The sequence below is a fragment of the Oreochromis niloticus genome, linkage group LG13 (genome assembly GCF_001858045.2).
Source record: "Oreochromis niloticus isolate F11D_XX linkage group LG13, O_niloticus_UMD_NMBU, whole genome shotgun sequence".
Classification (NCBI taxonomy): Eukaryota; Metazoa; Chordata; class Actinopteri; order Cichliformes; family Cichlidae; genus Oreochromis; species Oreochromis niloticus.
The window spans coordinates 29,763,077-29,784,761 of NC_031978.2; the positions used below are offsets into that span (position 1 = coordinate 29,763,077).

A 21,685-nucleotide genomic window follows, 5' to 3' on the forward strand; every position below is an offset into this window, starting at 1 on the left:
TCTTCAGAGACAGTATTAGGAACGCAGACAGAAGTTAATAAAAGTCTAATCAAAATAACTTCCAAAGCTTTGGCTTCTTTCACTTTCTAAATGAGATCAAAGCCAGAGTCGAAACCATTTAAGAATTACTAAGATCTGGAAGACACAAACAAAAACAACAATAAGAAAGAGAAAATGTAATGAATGGCCAGGCAACAAACAAATAAAATAATAGGAGAAGAAAAAATACAGCAAAGGGGAGGGATGGAACAATCCACCAGGGACACTTTCCCTTTATTGTCTTGCTTCTTCTTTCATCTCCTGTATTTTTGTTTGTTTTGTTTATTTCTCCATTTGAGAGATTTGGTTTCTTATGTGTTGTCCAAAGGGGCAGGAATGGGGGGGTTGTAGCCTTCCAGGGGGCCGACTTATTATTATTGTTATGCGTGTGTGCGTGTGTCCTTGTTTGTGTAATTATATTCCCCACATTTCCATAGAGGAAATAGGCTGAACTATAATTGGCTTGACAATGTGAGTAATTGTTGATTATTCTTTAGTTTTAATTATTCTACTGTCAGAATCTCCAGAGTTTTTTTCCCCTCATTCAGATTTGACTTAGGAAGGAATACATTTCCTTCTTCTCAGAGTATTACTGCCTGTATGACCAAACTCTAACTGGTATGTATTTGCTCTTTCTGAAAGGCTTCCTCTAGTCGAGGAATCTGTTTTTTTTCTTCTCCTTCTTTGTGGCACTCAAGTCTTTTCTTGTACTTTTGAACCGGCACCATTATGGCTTTTAGTTGCAGATCAAAGGTAGAATTACATCTCTTTTCATAAGTAGGAGCTGTTATTCAGACATCGCCTCAGCACCTTTCCTCTCCGCAGCGAGGCGTCCACTGCTGCAGCCTTTTCAGAGAGGTTGGCTGTACAAGGAGGGATGCTGGGTCAACACAAGAACAGAAATAGAGAGACAGAGACAGAGAGAGGGAGAAAAAAGTCGGCGAAGAAATCAATGTCAAGCTCGGTCTTTCTTTTCACCTTACGCTCAGAGAAGGAGGGGCAGATAGGAGGGAGGATGAGGAGTGGTGGCACTGGAGGGACACCTTAGGTCAATAAAGAATCAATAAGAGTGGGTGAAACTACACGAAGAGGATAAAAGACTGTGGAGTAGGCCTTGGCTGCTGCGTATTGTATGGGAGGCTCTGGCACCGACAGACAAGGAAGCGAGTCCAGGGGGTTACTCTGCAACACTTCACGGCCAAACCTTGCAGCGCCTAATTGCGCTAAACTGTTTTCTAACCCAGCAACTGAGAGAGAGAGGGAGGGATGTGAAGCATGCCGCTGTTTGTCCACCTTTTTAATCACAAATGCAAATTGCACTTCCTGCACTTCCTGGTAAATTCTAAGACACGCTTGCAACAGTTTGGGGTTTTTTCATTCTTCCAGTGCCATGATATGGTACATGTAAATGGTAAATGGACTGGTTCTCATGTAGCGCTTTTCTACTCTACCCGAGCACTCACTTGACATATATATGTGTATATATCTATATTTTTTTATTTTTTAAAACAACACCACACACAAATGAACTCATCATTAATGAACTCAACAAAAACTCATCATACTAATTGTTTGTTATGCCTGAGAATTCACTGATGGAGCTAACAAATCAGCTTCTTCTCACTGAAAGCACTGAAAACATGCCCAAGTCATTCTTCATTAAAATTTCAGTGAATATGTTGTGACACCCCTGACATGTGGAAAATAACGAGGCGAAGGAAGAATGATAGAAAAACAGTCTTTGAAGTGTGGCGTTCCTACGCAAACACTTCTCTTCCTCCCAGTGAGGAATAAAGCCACCAATTAAGCAAATAAAGATATCAATTAAGTGGCGTAATTGAGATTGTGTAGATATATGAAAATGAATTTCCCAAAGGTGTCTTGGGTAATGAGTTCTACTGAGGTATTAAAGGTAGGCTTGTGTCATATGCCCTGTGAAAAAGCAAGATACGGAAGGTTTTTATCTTTCTTCCCTTGTTGTTTATTCCATGGCTTTCTGAGCGACATTTGATCAAGAGTCAAACAAAGAAATGTTTTTACTTCTGCAGCATGAAAGAATGAAATAATAATGTCTTTGAAGCTGCCTGTGAAAACTGCACTGCCCAGTTAACATTCAAAGGTTGAAACCACGCCGTGTCATTAGTATAATAGGCGATACAGTTAAAACAGGATGACTGATGTGAAGAAAAAAACAGGCCTCCTGTCAGGCTTCAAATCCTGCAGCCCACCTGTGTTTGTGACTCTCGCCCTCTCTGGGTCAGAGGTCAGTGCGGTTAGAGTGGGCGTCTTAGCGAAGCAGGGGTTTCTTCACGCAAAAGCGCCTCGAGCAACATGGCCGTCAGAGCACGGGGGGGCAACCGTTACATATCAATTACAAATGCAAGCTGAGCCTTTGTTAATGATGTCCTCACGTAGATTTCTCTTCAGATTAATTAATGCAGCTGCTTGTGCTGGAGGATGCCCCCATACATACAATGTCAAAGCCTTCACTCCCACACAAGCACACAAGGAGAACCCATGTAGGAACAAGCACACATGCTCACAGAGAACATACAAATACAGTTGTATGCCTACGTATTTTTATCACCATCAAGTTTTTCTTCAACCGTACAACAGGTCGAGACCCGCAGTGGCCGTGGATCCTGTTCCTGAGTCCCCGTGTGCCAGGAATACTAGTTCACACTGTAAGTACTAGTATTCATTAGACCAGATCCCGCTGTAAGACTGGATTTTCTAAATTTGGTTCCTGGCCTGAAGAAGTTTAACAACCCCTGCACCATTATGCTGGAGGAGAATGGATAATGAGGACAAGGTTGAGAGACGGAGCACAGAAAAAGAACCGAAATACACAAAAGACAGGGCTTTGCAAGCACGGAAATCTGGTGAATTGCATCCCCACCCCCCACCCACCCAACATAACAAACACAAAAGATGCACAGCTCTCCATCTCTCTGAGGACAGACTCAGTGTTCTGCATATTGAATGAAACAAGACCAGTCAGAGATCTATTTTCAGTGCAAAACACACACTTTTCTTTTTTCTTTCGTTTTTTTTACCCTGGCTGAGCGGAAGAAAGCACTGTGGTGGTAGCCTGTGCCACAATGTCAAGGAAAGAGTTGGTTTGGGGAAAAAAAAAAAAACTGATGCTAAATGAAAGTGCCCAGTTATGCTGTTAAGAGCTTCACCTGTATGTGGGCTTTTAGGACTCTAGAAAATCATGAAATTTGTGATTAAGGTAGATGCCAAGGGAGGTATTCAGACCGTGTATTCAGTCCAGTAAAACAGTATTTGCCCTCTTTCTCATTTCTTTGTTTTTTTCAATAAAGAACACTCCTTTTTTTCATTGTAAATCTAAAACAAAATATATGTTACACTAAAATGTTGCAGATCATTAAGGAAGTCTTAATAGCAGGCAAAATGCTGTTTTTTTTTAAATGTATGATTTATTTAGGGGAAAAAACCTACCTGGCCCTATGTGACAAAGTAATTGCCTCCTAAACCTAATAACTGGTTATGCCATCCTCGGCAGTAATAACTGCAATCAAGCGTTTGCGATAACTGGCAATGAGTTTTTCACATCACTGTGGAGGAATATTGGCCCGCTCTTCTTTGCATAACTGTTTTATTTCAGCCACACAAGAGAATTTTTAAGCACAATCAGTCTGTTTGATGTCATGCCAAAGCATCCCAATCTGATTTACGTCTGGACTTTGACTAGGCCACTCCAAAACCTTCATTGTGGACTTGCTGGTATGTTTGTGCACTTGAGCTACAGGGAATGAACGGATAGGCAGACATTCTGCTTCAAGATTTTCTGTTACAGACTAGAATTCATGGTTACATCAATTCCAGCAAGTCGTCCAGGTCATGAAGCAGCGAAGCCATGCTGTCTTTGACTGTTGGCATGATGTTCTCTTTATGCACTGCTGTGTTAGTTTTATACTAGATGTAACAGGACTCAAACCTTTCAAAAGGTTAAACTTTTATCCTGTCAGTCCACAGGATGTTTTCCTCAAAGTCTTGGGGATCATCAGGATGTTTTTTCTGAGGCACGTCTACTGTTGCTCTGGGTTCTTTTGTGATGAGTCTCTGATGCACTCCCAGAGTCATTTTGGTAGTCTGGCCCAGCCACTCCTGGAAAGGTTCACCACTTTTCCATGTTTTCTTCATTTGTGGATAATGGCTGTCATCAGAATTCACAGAAAACCCGATACCTTAGAAATCCTTTGTAACCCTTTCCAGACTGAAAGATGTCAATGACTTTGTTTCTCGGCTGTTCTTTACTTTCTTTAGTTCGTGGCACGATGTGTTGCTGTTTGAGATTCTTTTAGCTTACTTCCCTTTTGATTGAACAGGCAATTCATTATTTGGTGGTAATTACTTTGTCACATAGGTTAGTTTTATTTTCTTAGAAAAAAAAGTCATTGTTTAACAACTGCATTTTACAGCATCTTGTGTAATATTAAAATTTTGTTGATGATCTCGCTCTCTCTCTCTCCCTTTATGCTGCAAGTCAATTAAAAATCTGGGATATTGATCTGGTCATTTAAGTAACAGAGGGCATTGTTAATCAGGTTCACCGCTTTGGTGTTAATGAAATTAAAAAGTTCAGTAGAGGGGCAAATACGAGACATCCACCAAAACAGTAATGCACAGTGGAGGCCAGTGACAACAGATTATTTCCTTCCTCATCTTTTCGGACTGTTTTTTTCACTAGTTTTACATTTTGCTAGTGTCAGTGTTACTATTGGTAGCATGAAGCAATACCTGGAGCCTACTGGTCTCCAGGATGACACATTAATACGTGACATTGCCAGAAGGTTTGCCTCCAAGCACAGTTTCAAGAAAAAATTTCATGACATAGGCAGTTGCTCTAGAGAGCTGGACAGAGCTGTAGAAGGTCCTTAGCCCATCAGTAGGACTGGTATCTGCTCCTTTGTGCAAGGAGGAACAGGATGAGCACTGCCACAGGTGGAAAGTAAGTAACTAATCCATAGCTTACTACAAAAGTTGATGGATTTTTAGGAGAGAAAAGAAAAATTATTAACTGTAAAAAGTTAAACCCTTCCATGAGATACAAAAGAGTGTGTAGAGAAGTTGGATGTAGCTATCGATCATCCATCAGTGGTATATGGAAGCATTTTGAAATCTGAAAGCATTTTACTGTTAAGCTATCAGCTAAAACTAACAACCTTGGATAGTGAGTTGCCTCCATAATCTGTACTGGTACATCGCACAGACACAGATAGCTGATATAGTGCCAATCAACTATAACTAATAAAACACTAGGCATTCACTGGAGGACACCTTAGGTCAATAAAGAATCAATAAGAGTGGGTGAAACTACATACTGAGGATAAAAGACTGTGGAGTAGGCCTTGGCTCTTGCATATTGTATGGGAGGCTCTGGCACCATCAGAAAAGGAAACAAGTCCAGGGGGTTACTCTGCAACACTTCACGGCCAAACCTTGCAGTGACTAATTGTCCTAAGCTGTTTTCTAATCCACCAACTAGAGCGAGAGAGAGAAAGAGGGATGTGAGGCATGCCGCTGTTTGTCCATCTTTTTAATCGTAAATGCAAATTGCACTTCCTGGTAAATGTGAAGACATGCTTACAACAGTTTGGGGTTTTCTCATTTGAGTTCAGTGACTCAGACTGGCAAAAGTGAAATCAGGCAGATGCTCTAGCTGCCCCTAATTTTAAGCCTTAACAAAACTCAAATAAGTATGTTAAAAAAAATCTCTTATGAATGGCTTCAAATCAAAGTGAAGTTGAACATTTAAAGGATAGTTTGTATGGATTGACTTTGTGAGTCCGTTTCAAGTGGCCACGAGAGGAACTACAGTTATTTGGCACTTCCGCATTGGCCTCATTTTCAACTCTAGAGGCTCAGTCTGGTTATAAGCAGCCAGACCAGTCTACCAGTTAAGTTCATTATATGTTCCTTCACAAAAGGACATAAAGGTGTGCCTTTATACACAACCGTGGTAACTGCATTCTCTATATCAAATCGAGAGTTTTAACTGGTTTATAGAATACTTGAAGGATTATTAAGCTGTGCTTGCTGGGTCCAAGAATTTTGACTAAATTAAGACTAATTTCAAACATGTACACAAGTCAGGACAAGGTCATTGTTTGCAGAGGAACCCTTGAATGTGGTGCTGGACCCCAGTGCAGCTATTCTATACAAATGTAGGAATCCTGGAAATTCCCCCAACTGTATGTGAGCAACTGTACAAAGAGCTCAAGTGATTTTCCCTGGATAAATAAATGCTCAGAGCTAACTGCATTAGTGACAACCAAGTACTCAATTTTCTACAAGTCATTCTTTGATACGGATTTTAATTGTGTGGGAGTGAGAAATGGACAAGTAGCACCCCCAAATCATGAAAAGATCAGTTTGATCATATTACCCACTGTGGATTCTGTTCCCAGTCAATGTGGACGATTGGCCGTCAAATGTCCTCTGGTTATGAAGTGGTCTCTGGGCAGCTCAGACTTTGGCAGAAAGGCTGGGCACAGCACAGCTCAGCACAGCTTGCCATAGTTGACCAGCAGCCCAGGCAGATGGCCAGCAACCAAACAGCCCTATTAGCATTTGGTCTGGATTAAATCAAATGCCCGGTGGAGAGCTATCTCTGGAATGGCCCTGGAAGAATCTGTAGGAGAACAGAGAGAAGAGCTGGTACTGGGAGTAAGACTGGGTGAGACCACAGTGTGGTTGGTGCTGGTTCGGAATTGGCTCAATAATTAAAGTGTGATAGTACAAAAGACTAAATTAGTCCTTATGAATTTTCTTTAACATTTTGAGTCTGTCATTAAGGCCAACATTTGTTAGAGTTTGAAATGCCTACCTTAGACATTTGTAGTCCTTTTAGACGATGTCATCTGTGAACTGAAATTTACCATCTTTTTTGAATATTATAAATATTTTAAAGGAAAATTTTTTTGATGTGGCAGTTTCCATTACAATCAGATTTATGATGAATTGATAAAGTATGCAACAACTGAAAAAACTGTTTCTTAAAAAATATGGGTGCAAAGTGGAAATTAATAATTAATCAGTCTGCAAATCATTTAAAGCCTTTATTGTTTTCAATTACTTACAAATACTGTAAATAAAAGGCTGATATTAAGAAATGTGTTATTTTGAAAGCTGCATGTTCATTTTGAGTTCCATGCCAGCAACACACTTAATCTTTTAATATGGTGAATAGACTGGCTCTTATATAACGCTTTTCTACTCCACCTGAATACCCAAAGCAATTCATACAACTTGCCTCATTCACCCATTCACACCCATTTAGACAAGCACTTTTTTATATGCTTTTTCTATGTACATGCTTTCTATCTAACATTTATATACATTCATACTCCGATGTCATCAGAGAAAAACTTGGAGTTGGTATCTTGCCCAAGGATATTTGGCATGCAGACATGCAAACCACCAACTTTACTTGTGGTTCCTAGGATATTTGGAAGTAGAATGGGAGGGAGAGCCATGGAACCAGCTCCCAGTTTGGATTTGGGAGACAGACATCCTCTTTACTTTTAAGATTAGTGTAAAACTTTTTTTGTTGATAAAGCATATAGTTAGGACTGAATCAGGTGACCCTGAATCCTCCCTTAGTCATGCAAAAGTTGCTGGGGACTTCCCATGATGCACTGAGGGTTTCTTCTTCATTCAGCTTTTTTAACTTTTTATGTGTTTGCACAGCACTTAATCATTAGTTATTATCAGTCTCTGGCACTCTTCCACACTTTGTTCCATCTCCCTCCACTCATCCCCAACCATGGTGACAGATGGCCGCCCCTCCCTGAGCCTGGTTCTGCTGGTGGTTTCTTCCTGTTAAAAGGGAGTTTTTCCTTCCCCCTGTTGTCAAGCGCTTATTCATAGTGAGTTGTTATTGGAGTTTTCTCTGTATTATTGTATTACTGTATTTTATTGAAAGGGTTTTACCTCGCAATAAAAAGTGCTTTGATAAATAAGAAGTGGATAATTAACACAATCATATAGAATACATTAAACAGGCAGCCATATGTATTTTCTTCCATTTGGTTGCTCCAAGTTCAAGATTCTACTGTTTTGTATCAGGACACGAGAAATGAGCCCCATGAGCCAACCGCAGGTAGTTGTGAATATAATTATTGACCAGGCGTCAGTATAGCAGTAGCATAAAACTAGGTAATTTAGAATTACTTACTTTGCTTAAATTTCACAAATATGTGAACAGTTCAATCAGACGGAACGTGATGTAGCGTTAGTAAAAGTTTTTTCAGGTATTTCACTGGTTTGAGTCTTGTGTTTCAAACTTGGGTTAAAAAAAGACTCTGACTACAGGGATGATGTCTGTTTTCCTCCTCTGTCATTGTCTTTTCTAACATCTTGTTTTCTCCATGTTTTTGTCCTGCTTTTCATCCGTCTCATCTTCTAGAAATACAAAACCCCCAGATTTGCCTTAAAGCTAACTTAAACCACTAACAACACTAACAAATTGAACACTTAAAAAATGCTATGCAAAAATAACTTTAAGCTCACTTTAAGCTCCAATAGGTGACTGTTTTTGTGTATTTCAGTTGAACTCTTGATTCACACTCTGCTCCATGAAAGCGGCCCCTGCAGTGTTTACAGTCTGTCTGCTAGCTTTGGCATGAAGGGTGTGTTTGTGCCACATAGCATGAGTGGGTGGCGGATCGGTAGTCAGAATACAGTGAGGCGAACATGTTCAAGCAAAGTTCCAACATCAACAATAACAACAACAACAACAACAAAAAAGGAAACTGTGATGCAGAGTCTAGTTTTAGCAAGTTGACAGGAATAACCTCAATTGTGGAGGCCTGAACACTACAGTTTCTTAGCTCTGAAACTTACAATGCACTGTTCTGCCTTTATAAGACATGCAAGTCTGACTCTCTAACTTCTGCCTAGAGAGAGCATTAAGCATCTTTTATATACAAAAGATTATAAGGAATCATGTGTAAAATTTCCACATTAAAATGTCAAATGATCCTGTCTTAGTAGTGGCTTGTGTGTACCGTAATATAATAGTACTGATATTGTTTTAAAAACCAGCATATGGCATTACAGGCAGTCCAGTGCCAGCATGTTAGGGCTACAAACTCACTTTCCAGTTTACCATAGCTCTCTTCCCTTCAGGCTACGTCCACACTAATGCGTTTTTGTTTGAAAAACGCATTGTTTTCTCTCCGTTTCGGCCTTCCATCCACACTGAGACGGCGTTTTCCTCAAGGAAAAACACAGCGTTTTGGAAACGCTCTCGAAAATGCATACATTTCAAAACGGAGCTGTCCCGTCGCAGTGTGGACGCTCAAAAACGCAGACTTTCTAAAACGATGACGCATTTTAGTCATGTGATGCAGTCATGTAACCAATTAAACAAAGATATCGGAGTGCATTATACAGCAGTTGTTTTAATTGCTCTCAATTTTGACAACCCTATAAAATATTAATATCAGTTTGTACATGCTCCAGATAGCTTTTCTTCAAATTATTTAATTCTCACTCGCTTTTGCACAGGACTGGAACATAAGCGTTTTCGGTCGTTTCAATGTGGACCCACAACTCTGTGAAAACGACTGAAAACGCTAGTGTGGATGCGGAGCGTTTTCAGACGAAAAAGCCGTTTTCAAATCTATCCGGGCTAGTGTGGACGTAGCCTCAGTAACACACTGACAGTAACTGCAGACTCAACTTATCTAAACATTTTATGACTGACTATAATACGATGACAGTCACTTTTCTTATCTCTCACATTCAAAGAGAGACTCATTTCCCACAACAGGTTGACTAAATTTAACTGTTTCATTCTTGCACATGTGGTCAAGCTATTATTCAGGTATTCATGCTTTAATTTTAATTTAAATATTGTTGCTAATTTTGTTGTCTTCTTTTGTTGTTGCCTCTTTCATTTTCTTTGTTTTCTGAGTGTTTGAGCTAACACTAGCTCTTCCATGAGACTGTGCTGCTGTCACAGCCTGTGACTGACTGTGGTTTGCTCACTGGTGTTCTTCAAGTTTGTGACTGAACTACTGAACTTCCAAACTACTGCCTGTTTCCATTCTCCATTCATCCATTTCTGCTGCTTATCGAGATCTGGGTTGGCAGTCTAACCAGAGATGTCGAGGCCTCCTTCTCCCTAGCTACACCTTCCAGCTCTGCCAGGTGGTCACCAAGCATTCCCAAGCTAGCTAAGACATGTAATCTCTTCAGGATGTTCTATGTCTGCCTCGGAGACGCCTCCTGGTAAAACACACCAGAAGCACCTCATGTAGGAGGCACCCTGGAGCCATCCTGGCCAGATACTCGAGACACCTCAACTGGCTTCTTTTGATGTGCAGGCGTAGCAGCACAGTGAGATCAAGCTAATTTCTTCCACCTGTATCCACAAGCTCATTCTTTTGGTCACTAACCACAGCTCATGGCTGTGAACATAGATCGACCTGTACCTTTTTACGACTGAGAACCATGGCGTCAGACTTCGAGGTGCTAATTCTCATTCCAGCTGCTTCACACTCAGCTACAAACTGCCCAAGTGCAAACTGGAGGCTCAGTGAAGCCAATAGAACCAAATCATCTGAATGAATCTCATCCACGGGCTCATGTTTGGATGCAGTGTTTCCACGTCTGTTTATTTATTATTCTTTATTAGTCTTTGTCCTTGTTAGGGAGACTACAGAATTAAGTTAGGAATGATTTGGCAGTAGTGCTGAGATCCAAAAGTGACCTTTCCAAAATTAAGCTGCTCCTGGAGTTCTCAACCACTGCAACTGTAAAGGTAGTCAATTCATCTAATGGTAAGTTAACAATTACCATCATTTCCACTTGAGCTACATTGTAATCTGCCAGTGATGGAGACAGTCATTTTCCCTTCATCCTGCCACATCACAACATCCAAAAACTATATCTTAGATTTTTTGATACTAATGTAAATACATACAAATATACTCGTATAACTGACCACAGCTAACAGCGCTGGCCAACCAACAACAGAGTTTATTACATGTTTTTTTCTACATTAACTACGCATAGTTAGCTCATCTAATGGGAAGTTCACAAATAACTTGTTGACATAACAACACTGGTGGCTGTTTCATTAGAATGAAATGACAATAAGAATATGTGTGATTAACTGTAATATGAATATAGCCGTAACATGTTTAATACAATAATGTAATTTGTACCTGATTCACATCAGCTACATTTTTTTGACACACACGCAGCTAAACTATGTCTTACTGTGTTTGGGTCATGGCTCATGAAACACTACAGCCTAAAAATGTAGACACAGAGGACAGCGTGGTATTTTATTTTGTAAAAACATTTTTTTCCTTTAACCTAAGAGCAAACCAGAGGCCAAGAGAGGTGAAGTGGCAAAGAGCTAAACCGAAAAGGAAAGTCAGTGACCTGCCATGTTTTAGTGATCCTTTTGCTTCACTGATATACACACACACACACTCACACAGACACACACACACAAGGACAGCGTGCCTGTTAATCTGAACTGATTGCATGTCCACTTACATAAATTATGGACTTGGGTGGATGCATTATTTACTCAGTAGAATTAAAAAGGCATGCCAGGTTGCTGGATGCTGTCACAACATCATGACACACACACACACACACAAACACTGGGAGATTTAGCAGGAATGTAGTTTGAAGAGAAAAAGTCACTGAAATAAGCAGTTATGCTGTATACCCCTTCTCTCTTTGGCTCCGTTGTCTTTTTTCTCTCTTTCCTTTCATCTTTCCTTCCTGCCTTGTTTACTTCAGTTTCTTTTTATTCCCTTATTCACCTACACCCATTCTTGCCTATCCACTCTACCACTTGTCTTTTTATCCTCAGTAAGTTCTGCTTTTTTTCCTCTTTTTCATTTATTTTTTCACATCCTTTCTAAAAACATTTCTACCCTCTGTCCTCTTTTCATCGCTGTTCTAATGTTTTTAGCATCCATTCTTTCTTTGCTTCCTTTGTCCTTCCAATTGCTGCCCTGTCTTTCCTCCTTTACCTTTCCACCTTCTTTCTATAGCCTCCCTATTATTTTTACCTTCTCTACTTCGTATCATTTTCCCTACTGTCATTTTAAACTTCTTTTATAATTCACTTATTCTACCTGCCTTATTTTCTGCTATTCACCTCCTTTCTTAACTACAATTATCTCCTCCTCGTCTCCCAGGTTCCTGACTTAATCTCTTAACCCTTAGGCTTCTCCGTCAGGTTCATCCTTCTCTTTTGCCTTCATTGACTCCTTCTTCCTTGTCCCCCGCCCCTACCGCCACCATCATGCTTGCCTAATCTTGTTTAATCCCATTCTCATATTCATACTGCTCTCTGATGTACTCTGTGTCCAACCCCCACTATTTCTAGCCATGCTTGTTTTCATTCCCCTGCCAATCATAAGATTCCCTTCATTCCCAGTCAGGTCCGGTTCACCTCATGGTAGCTGCTCCCGCTCTCTCTCTCTCTTTCCCTCTTAGTTTCTGTCCCTGTCTGCAGTTTGCATCAGAAGAGATGAGACTTGAAGGGAGGCCAGAAAACAGTAGGAACAGACTGCAACAATATTTTGACAAGGCAAACTTGTAGAATAAGCAGGGGGATAGTAAAATACGCAGGAAAGGAAAGAGACACAGACCTGAGGGAGTAGTGGGAATGTGCAATGTGAAAAAAAGAAAATATGTTAATATTTGTAGTGTAATGCAAAGCAAAAGATGATCACAAATAAAAAATTATAATACTCAATATTACAGTTTAAAGGTAGACTTTTTTTGTTTAGTCCAGCACAAGTTGAGTTACTTTGACTTGGCATTACACATGTTCAAAGTCAGCTTTTATGTGTAAAAATACATTAAACTGTATATAAGAGTCTTAAACTGGATATGGTAAGTTGTTTACTTGCCAGAAATAACAATTGCAAGGCTAGCCAGCCATTATATTTTACAAGGTCTGCCGACTGTCAAGGCTCTGACAGTTGGCAGATGAATGACTAAATTGTGTGATGATTTATACTACCTGAACAGCAACATATGTAACAATGCTGGGAAAAGATGTGTTGCTGTTAGCTAGCAAGTTAGCATTCAGTTCTCTTTGTGTCTAGGTTAGCATTAGTAGCATTAGCATCAGCTTTCTTTCCTCTTTTGAACCATTTTTTCGTTGGATTGTAGTATAACTGCGCTACAAAAGATAATGCTATCTTAGCCACCAACAGCTTCCTCTTGCATTGTAACCATACATGCAAAGATAATTATTAGGTAGATTATATTCAGCAAATGAATTGCTTTTTAAGAATAATAATTGGAAACTGTCATTATTTTCCATTAATGTTGGCTATTATAGGTCATGCTAACTTTGAAAAATAAGGTAATAAATAGTTTTCAAATAAATTACATTTGTCACATAACTTCATAGTAAGTACAGGTGAAATGTACATTAAAATGAAAGAAGTAAAAGAAAAAGAACATGGACAAAGTGTTTCTAGAAATCTGGACCAAATTAAAAACGTGTATAAATAAAAGCAGAGAAACAACCAACTCGTCTATGTTTCTATTAACTCCACTGTGGCTTTATTTTTAACACAGTGAGCCAAGCATATTAGATTCCAATTCACAGTAGTCATGTCTTTCCTCTTTTTCTCTCTCTTGAAGTCAGCAGCAGAGCTTAAATCACTATGCAAAGTGTCACAGTGGGGCAGTTCCTTATAGCAAAGCATCCCAAGCTTTGCTGAAACTTTTGGACACCAAGTGCCGCCTTCAGAGCCAACTGAGCAGGCCTCTGAAACACACAGAGAGAATTAAACAGAGAATATCAGCAGAGAGGAGAAAGTATGCTTCTCCCCACGCACTTCCATCCAGCACCCTCAATCTTGGCTACAACACGGTCGACTTAACACCTAAATATAGAGCGTGCTGGCTATTCATGTAGCGTTATTGCAGCACTAATGCCCACAATCGCAGATTTTGGAGGGCTAGCCGGCCTTATAGCACGGCCGCCGGCTCCTGAATATGCATGGTGCCAAGCAGGGAGAAGAGAGCGCCAGGCGAGACACAGAGGATTTGATGTTCAATAAAAGAGAAAGCCTTTGACATGGAATACGAGCACGGCCCAGCCTCAATATAAAAGAACCAGGAGGGGAATTAGATGGATGGAGAATTCCTTCAGAAGTACAGACAGAGGAGAGACAGAAAAAAAGAGTTATGAGAAAAGGAAAGGGGATATTTGAGTGTTTCTGGGTGTCTGTGTGTGTGTTGAAGTGTTGGAGCGAGTGACAGAAAAGCAAGCAGAGGCGCACACACAAAACACTTTTTTTATTTAAAGTGGAGACATTCCTCTCTGTGCCCTCTTTGACAGAGTATGGATAATACAAACCTACGATACATAAAAAGCAAGTCATTGAAAAGTCTCACTGTGGCGGCTCTTCTCCAACTCTTTAAAAGCTCCACGTCTCTAACTCCCTGCTCTCACACATCCTCCCAACAACTTTCTCCAAGCTTTTCGTGGCTTTTAAAGATTACCTTTAAAATCATTGAGTCGCTTAACAGGCTCTTCAAATTAGACAGGGCTTATGGGTCAGCCTCATTACACATGCCATTAGCAACCATGCACTAAGGCTGTACAAGGAAATAGTTGTTCAAGAGCTTCTAAATGATAGTTGGTAATCCTTGTAGAGATGAACGCTAACTGAACGGCCCAAATGAAACATTTTCCTCTATCGTTTCGTGTCCTAGTCGTTCTACATTTAAATAAAAAGTCAAAGATAAATGTGTACTCAATTCCCAGCATACAAGTGTAAGCATGAGATATGAAGCAAGTCTTTAAACCACCAAGCACAGCCTTTTGTCTCTGTATGCATCTTCATGGGTACCTTTATGAGTAACTTGATCTGATCAACAATAAGCGCTGTAAACAATAAGAGCAAACCAATCCCCAAAAATCATTCGAATCAAAGGATCTGCTGCTGACGTCCCAATATCCCTGACAGGTCAAAGGTATTTGGACACCAGGACGTAGAAATACGAAAACCCCTTTCACCAGAAGCCTCTGGACTTTTGAAGTCTAAACTTTAAGCACTTTGGCCCCCACCATGTTGGGTTTTTCAGAGCCAGAAGTGATTATATATTGACAACAGGGTGTGCTTAGCTAATGCTATCAAACTACCTAAGCATAAATAAAATATATATAGATGCCTTCTCATTAGTGCTGACTAGCTAACTGACTAGTAAAGTTGTACTTTACTCAATTCTGAAAAATCTAAGAACAAAATTTTTCGTTGCTCCGTGCCACACAGCCTTCTATATTATTTTTTAAATAATTCCCTTATAATGGTCCAAAAAGCACCAGCAGCACAAACACAGTTCGATGACTGGAATTAAAGAAAGTGAGGCTTAGGAGGCAATAATTGCGTCTGACAGCACTCCTGTCAATCAAAGACGCCAGATTGCAACCCCTAAACAAAATCTACACAGGCGAATTATTTTAAAAAAAGACAAAATAGATCAAATTAAATAAATAAAGTGACTGCCGACCTGTCCATCACAGGGTTTGCTTTGGAAAATTTGTTTTAATAGACATATTGTAGAATCAATACAAAAACCTGTAAAAAGGAATGGATGTTGGTGCTGGCCAGTTGCCTTGTGCCAAGACCTATTTTCTCCATTTTATGCCAGAATTCCAAATTATTGTATTTATGACTGTAAAACTGCAATACCTCATGCAAAGCTACGTACCTATTTGTATATGCTGGCACAGCAGGTATACTGATGGGTACAACCAACGAAAAGATCTGCAAGGACAGAACACAGAAAATGCTGTAGCAGCTTTTTAAAGAGGTTTACATTTGGATGAACCTGTCCTGAATACATGTGAGCAGTACTTGATGGAGGAACTGCATTGACATTCATGGTCAGATTTACATACATACTGTATAATGCACAGTCACAGATGCAGAAAGAGAGATGTCATCTTGGGCCTGTTGGGAATGCCATGCATGTACTTTGGTTTGGGCAAGTTCCATATTAAGTGTGTTTTCCATTGCAATTAAGGCTTTGGCCTGATCCCTTCTGACATGGTAATTGTCATTTCAAATGTGAATTAATAAATCATGAACTTCTAGTTAAGAATTAAAATAGGTCTCCACCACAGCTGCATCCTGGGCTAACCTTCACAGTCCAGTCCCTACACTCACATACGCACATACATCCAGTATGCACCCTCCCTGTATGTTCTCATTTACACATACATACTACACATGCTCTAACACAGACACATTTGTCCAAACAGTATGTGTACTATATATTCACACAAAGGAACTCACCAAATGCATCAGCATGTTTTCAATGCCTCACTTTGAATTTGTTGATGATTTCCAGTAGCTTCAAAATGGGTAAATATGATCAAAAATGTACATAATGGAATCACCTCTGAATAGCATGTCATTCAAGAGAAAACATAATTCATTATTACATGGAAAACAGGTACAGGTGAACTGTACCTGGAGAAGCTGAAAGGAAAAGGTGAACAGTGTTTAGTTCTTACAAGGAACTAAAAAGTTATATATATATATATAGAAGAGTGAGTAAGGAGACAAACCTGAGTGTGTAGAACAAAAGTAGGAAATGTGAAGACATACAAAGCTACTTTACAGACTTATTAACCTTATATGCTGCTTCTTTTATTTAGACTGATAAATTCTGTTCTGCTAGTCAGACCCAGTTACTGGTTGGTGAACAAAGGTGTCCCCGAGCTGTGCAAGGCTCTGACTTTTAGAATCAGGCTCTTGTTCAGTCTTTTATTAAACCTTTTTTAAACAGAAGATTCATGAACTTTTGTTTCACCATTCTTGTCATGTTTTCCTTTTATTTTGCTTTTGCTCTAATTGAACTTTTTACATTCTTTGTTATATTCTTTACATTTATATTCTACACACACTAACAGACAGTTTAACAGTGTAAATGTCTTTTTTTAGTAAGAAATATCAGAATTTTAGTTGATAAGACAAGAAAAAAAATAGTCATAAAAGGATGTTTCTTTCAATAACATTGTTATAAATACACAATGTATACACCCCACCTCTGCATAGACACATGCCAGTGCATATAGATTATGCACACAAACATCATGTGCAGCACAAACTGCAAACATCCCAAAGTCAAAGGCAAATATACAGTACATACATACATCATCTGTGCAAGTCTGCTGGTGCACCTTCAGAGGGAGTCATGGCAGTGTTTACAAAAGGCACTTAATAAACAGAAGCTGGAAGAGTGAGTATGGAGAAAACAAGCCAGAGAGTCTGCATAACAAAAGTAGGGAACATGAAGACTATAGAGCTACTTCATATGCTTTTGTTTTGTTATTTTATCTCTGACTACACCACGGCCTTCTTCTTTGCCTGGATGGTTTTCCAGAAACATTTTCTCTAACTTTCACTTTCCGTATTTCTATTTTCCTCTTCTGTCTCTCTTAATCTTTTCCTAACCTCCTCCTCCTGTCCATCCCTTCCATCCCCCTGCCTCTCGGCTTCCTTCCTCCCGTGAACTCTAATTCCTTCTCTCCTAGGCTTCATCTCGTTCGCTCTTCTTTGTGCATGTGAAGCCTGGAAGACTTGTGGCCCAATACAAAACTTAATGTACTCATCTTTAGACTGGTTTCAAAACAGAAAAGTATTGATGACATAATATGGAAGCTATGAAGAGGAAGATGGAAGGTAGATGGAAGAAGGCACAGCTGCCAAGAGCATGTCTGGACTGATGAAGTATGAGGTTTTATAAAAGCTCAGTGAGTTACAAAAGACAGCAACAAAATATTGTTCCCTTTTCTGAGCTGATGGCTTCATGGGTTAGATCTTATGGCACCTAGATTGTTTTACCTTTGAACAGCAACTCATAAAGATAATTGAAACAACTGGAGCATACTTCTACTACAGTATTTACTGTTGCTGACTTTTCCCAAGGATTCTTTAAGTGCTCTCCTTAATGCCTCTGGTCCAACCCATGCTATTGCAAATTCTTGTCTGTGAAAACTGTTTTCTCTAGTCTTTGTTTTACACAGCACTTGGCAAAGATGTGACTGAGGTAGCTGAACTGACTAAGGCTTGGACGCATATTTTTGCTTTGTCTCACATCCAGCTTGTATACACAAGCTGGATGTGAGACAATGTCAACAGATGGGCATAGTAAGAAATGAGTGACCATTTAGTCCATCAAAATAAGGCTACACTTTAGCAAAAATATGCGTCCAAGCCTTAGTCAGTTCAGCTACCTCAGTCACATCTTTGCCCTGTTATTGTTCTTTACCAGTTTGTGAGAGACACACTTGCCTCTTTACTGGCTAAATAGTCCACTATATTCACTTGCTAGTCACTGACTTTGTCTGTTTCCACTCATGTGGAGTTTAGGAATTGGTGTACGTTGATTTTTCTAGTACGTTTCTACTGAAATAAAGTTCCAGTGATGGCAAACTAGCTGGATGGCTAAACCCGTGTTTCCAAACCTTTTGGAGCCATGGCATACGGCATATTTCACACCACCGCACACCACCAAACAAAAATATCACAAAAAGCATATTGATAATTTTTTCCTGTGCACCAGGTATAGTGGAATTGGTTTGGTTTGTCCCCAGTATACCTTTTTTGCTTTCTTCTGACCACTACTCATGCTAGGGCCTTCATCTGGGTCGGGAATTTCCTCCAGGACCCAGGTCAGACTGACTGCTTTCTTTTCTCAAATATTTATCTATTGCCATTACACGCTGTTGTCTCACTCACAGCATGACTATTATGTAATTTCTTCTGTTTTACTGGCAGTTGGCAACCCATTTAATTAGGGCAGGTAGTTGCACTAATGCAATTGTTCTGCACGTTACTCACGCCGCTTACTTATAGGGGTGGGGTTTGATTATCGATTTTCCGATTAAAATCAATTCTAGCTTGAATAACGCGATATCGATTCATTAAAATCCTGAATCGATTTTTAAACACAAATGTATTTTGCCCAAAACGCCAGAATCTCAGGTTAAATGTTACAAAATTTCAACACCCACTAAACAGTTAAAAACGTAAATGAGAGCAGGTACATGGATTCTGCACAAAGACGTAAACACAAAGCGCGGACCCGCCGACGCATCAGAATCAGTGAGATGTCGGCTTTCTCACCCAACGACATGGACACGGACATGCCATCAGGGCTGAAAGCCGACAGCTCACAGATTCTGATGCGTCGGCGGGTCCGCGCTTTGTGTTTACGTCTTTTTTTGCGCTAGATTCTGAAGCTGCAGGCTTTGTCTCTCTCCAACCAAATTTGACTGAACCAGCAACAAAAGAAGATCCAAACTATGCTTCACATAAACATCGTCATGAATTCCCTCTGACTTTTGCTGTTTTGCTTCCACCACGATAAAATCACACTTCGTGCACAGCTCTCTCTCTCTCTCTCTCTAAAAATCTCTTTTTTCTGCATTATTCGCTTGCTTATTACGCACAAGTCTACCGTTGTGTACAGTGCTGTCGACCGCTGTTTTTTTGTTTTTGTTTTTAATTTAACTGACTTCGGACAAGAAAGTCTCAGTTCTTGTGTTCAATACTGAAGAAATTTAAACTTTTTAAAATTATGTGAAATTGCAAAATGCTTAGCTGTGTCTCTAATTAAACCTCTGTAAATTTGCTCTGCTTCACTTCAGCGGCATCAGGTAATGTTCATATGTTGATTCATGATTTTCTTCTGTTTTTGTTCTAATGCAGAATATTTTTAAGGTGGTTATTTGCTATAAAAAGACAGGCCAGGAAAATCTCCTTCATGTTTTTCTTTTTTTACGCTCTGTTACTTCAACATAAAGGCATCTTCTGTGACGCTTACACCTTTGATAAAGTCTCACAAGTGTCAGCTTTCTTTTTATAGATATAAAAATATGGATATGTACTGATAAATGATCAGAATTATAATATTTCTGACTGTCTGAGGCAAAATTTCCCCAATTCAAATCGAATCGATCGAATCGAATCGGGACCTTCTGAATTGGAATTGGATCAATTTTAGAAATCAGTGACGATACCCAGCCCTACTTGCTTAGAGTATCAATCAGGTGAAGCCTGTGAAGGTATAAAGGAAATAAGAAAACACATTAATCAAGCAGTTAAGGTTTTGGATAATATAATAGAAAACTTGTCAATTAGAGGTTTTTACAGCTGAAATGTGGTAATGCTCGTTGTAAGAAATTCTTCTGTAATGTTTTTTCATGCACAGTGGTCATAGCAAAAGAGCACAGCACAAGTGATATTAATGGGATTTAAATCAGGCATGCTCAATGAATTTCGTTGGAGAAGGTTCCCAGAGGTGTCTGACAGTATTTAGGAGACGGTTGTGATTTAAACAGTTACATATAGAGATAATGAAGGCATGGAAAGGAATTAAACTAAATGAATGCTTCAGTAAAGGTTGGAAGTTTGGATTATCCTTATTATCAATTGATCTTTCAGCAAATTACCAAATTCCCAGAAGCAACTAATCTTTGCTTGTGTTCTTGCCTGTACTCCCATACGTTGTCTAGGCTGCAGTTTCTATTAGGAAACACTTTTCTCTAGACGGAGTGTTCCCGAGTCTTAAAGGAGGCATTTCTTTATCATTGAGAGGCTGGACTGTGTGATGGTGTGGTGAAACTGTCTTCCAGAACTCCAGCTGACCCAGTTAAAGGTTTGCATGAATGTGCTTGTACATGCATACGTGGAGTGCGTGAGTGTGTTGCCTGTGGAGAGTGTTGGGGTGGATCAAAAGGGCTTTGAAATGTGTTTTGGCTGGCCATGACAGATCAGTGGGCGACAATCTGCAAAGTGGCCCCCGAGAACCCCCTGTGGATGACCCCACATCTAGACTGAATGCAACCCCCTAATCCAGTGTGTCACCTCACACACCCAGGCCCTTCACCTACTGATGGCACGATGAATAAAAGAGAAAGGGCCTCTTGCTGCCCTCACTCCCTGAGAAAATGCAGCAGCAGAAAGATGACCTTATAAGAAGGAGCAGATGAGATCAGATGGTGAGATGACAGGTCAGAGAAAGTGGAGGAGGTAAAAGTAAAAAAAAGATGGGGTGGAGAGAGAAAGGGAGGGATTAAGGGAGAAAAAGAAGTGGGGCGGAGAAGAGGCAGTGAGGGCAAACAGTGAGTGCAGAGCGTTGTAGTGTGGAGAGTGGGGACTGAGTAGGATTAAGTGGTCATGCCAGGCTTCTTGTGTGTGTGTATGTGCGTGTCTGGTTGAGTAATAGAGTGGCTACAATAGGGTTATTCTCATGTCACCAAACACAGTTCATGCACTCTGCAGGAACTGACCGTACACAAATACAGGCACGCAAGCAGATTTCTCAGACTGAGGACGTTAACTTTAACCAGCACGCAGCAAAATGATGCTGCTGTTCCTCTTCTTACAGTACCATAACAAACTGTACTGAACAAAATCTTGTTGGCCTGTCCATGAAGGTTAGCACAATCTCCCTGCAAAGGAACAAAATAGGTCATCTGAAACAAGGGATGAGCACATCAGTGGGGGCTTTCTGCATTATTGTGAGAATGATATTATAGAGGTTTGGTTAGGTTCAAGCCCAGAGATGGGAGGAAGATTCAGGCCTGTGCTAAAAGGTT

General features: G+C 40.0%; 1 long non-coding RNA gene across 1 annotated transcript in view; it reads right to left on the reverse strand.

Annotated features, from left to right (window-relative positions):
* LOC106098758 (uncharacterized) overlaps positions 1 to 21,685 on the reverse strand; it is a 462,577-nt gene that overhangs the window by 106,266 nt on the left and 334,626 nt on the right. The window contains exon 5 of the long non-coding RNA XR_003213587.1: positions 15,784 to 15,839. This is a non-coding gene — a long non-coding RNA (uncharacterized LOC106098758). The remainder of the gene's footprint in view (positions 1 to 15,783; positions 15,840 to 21,685) is intronic.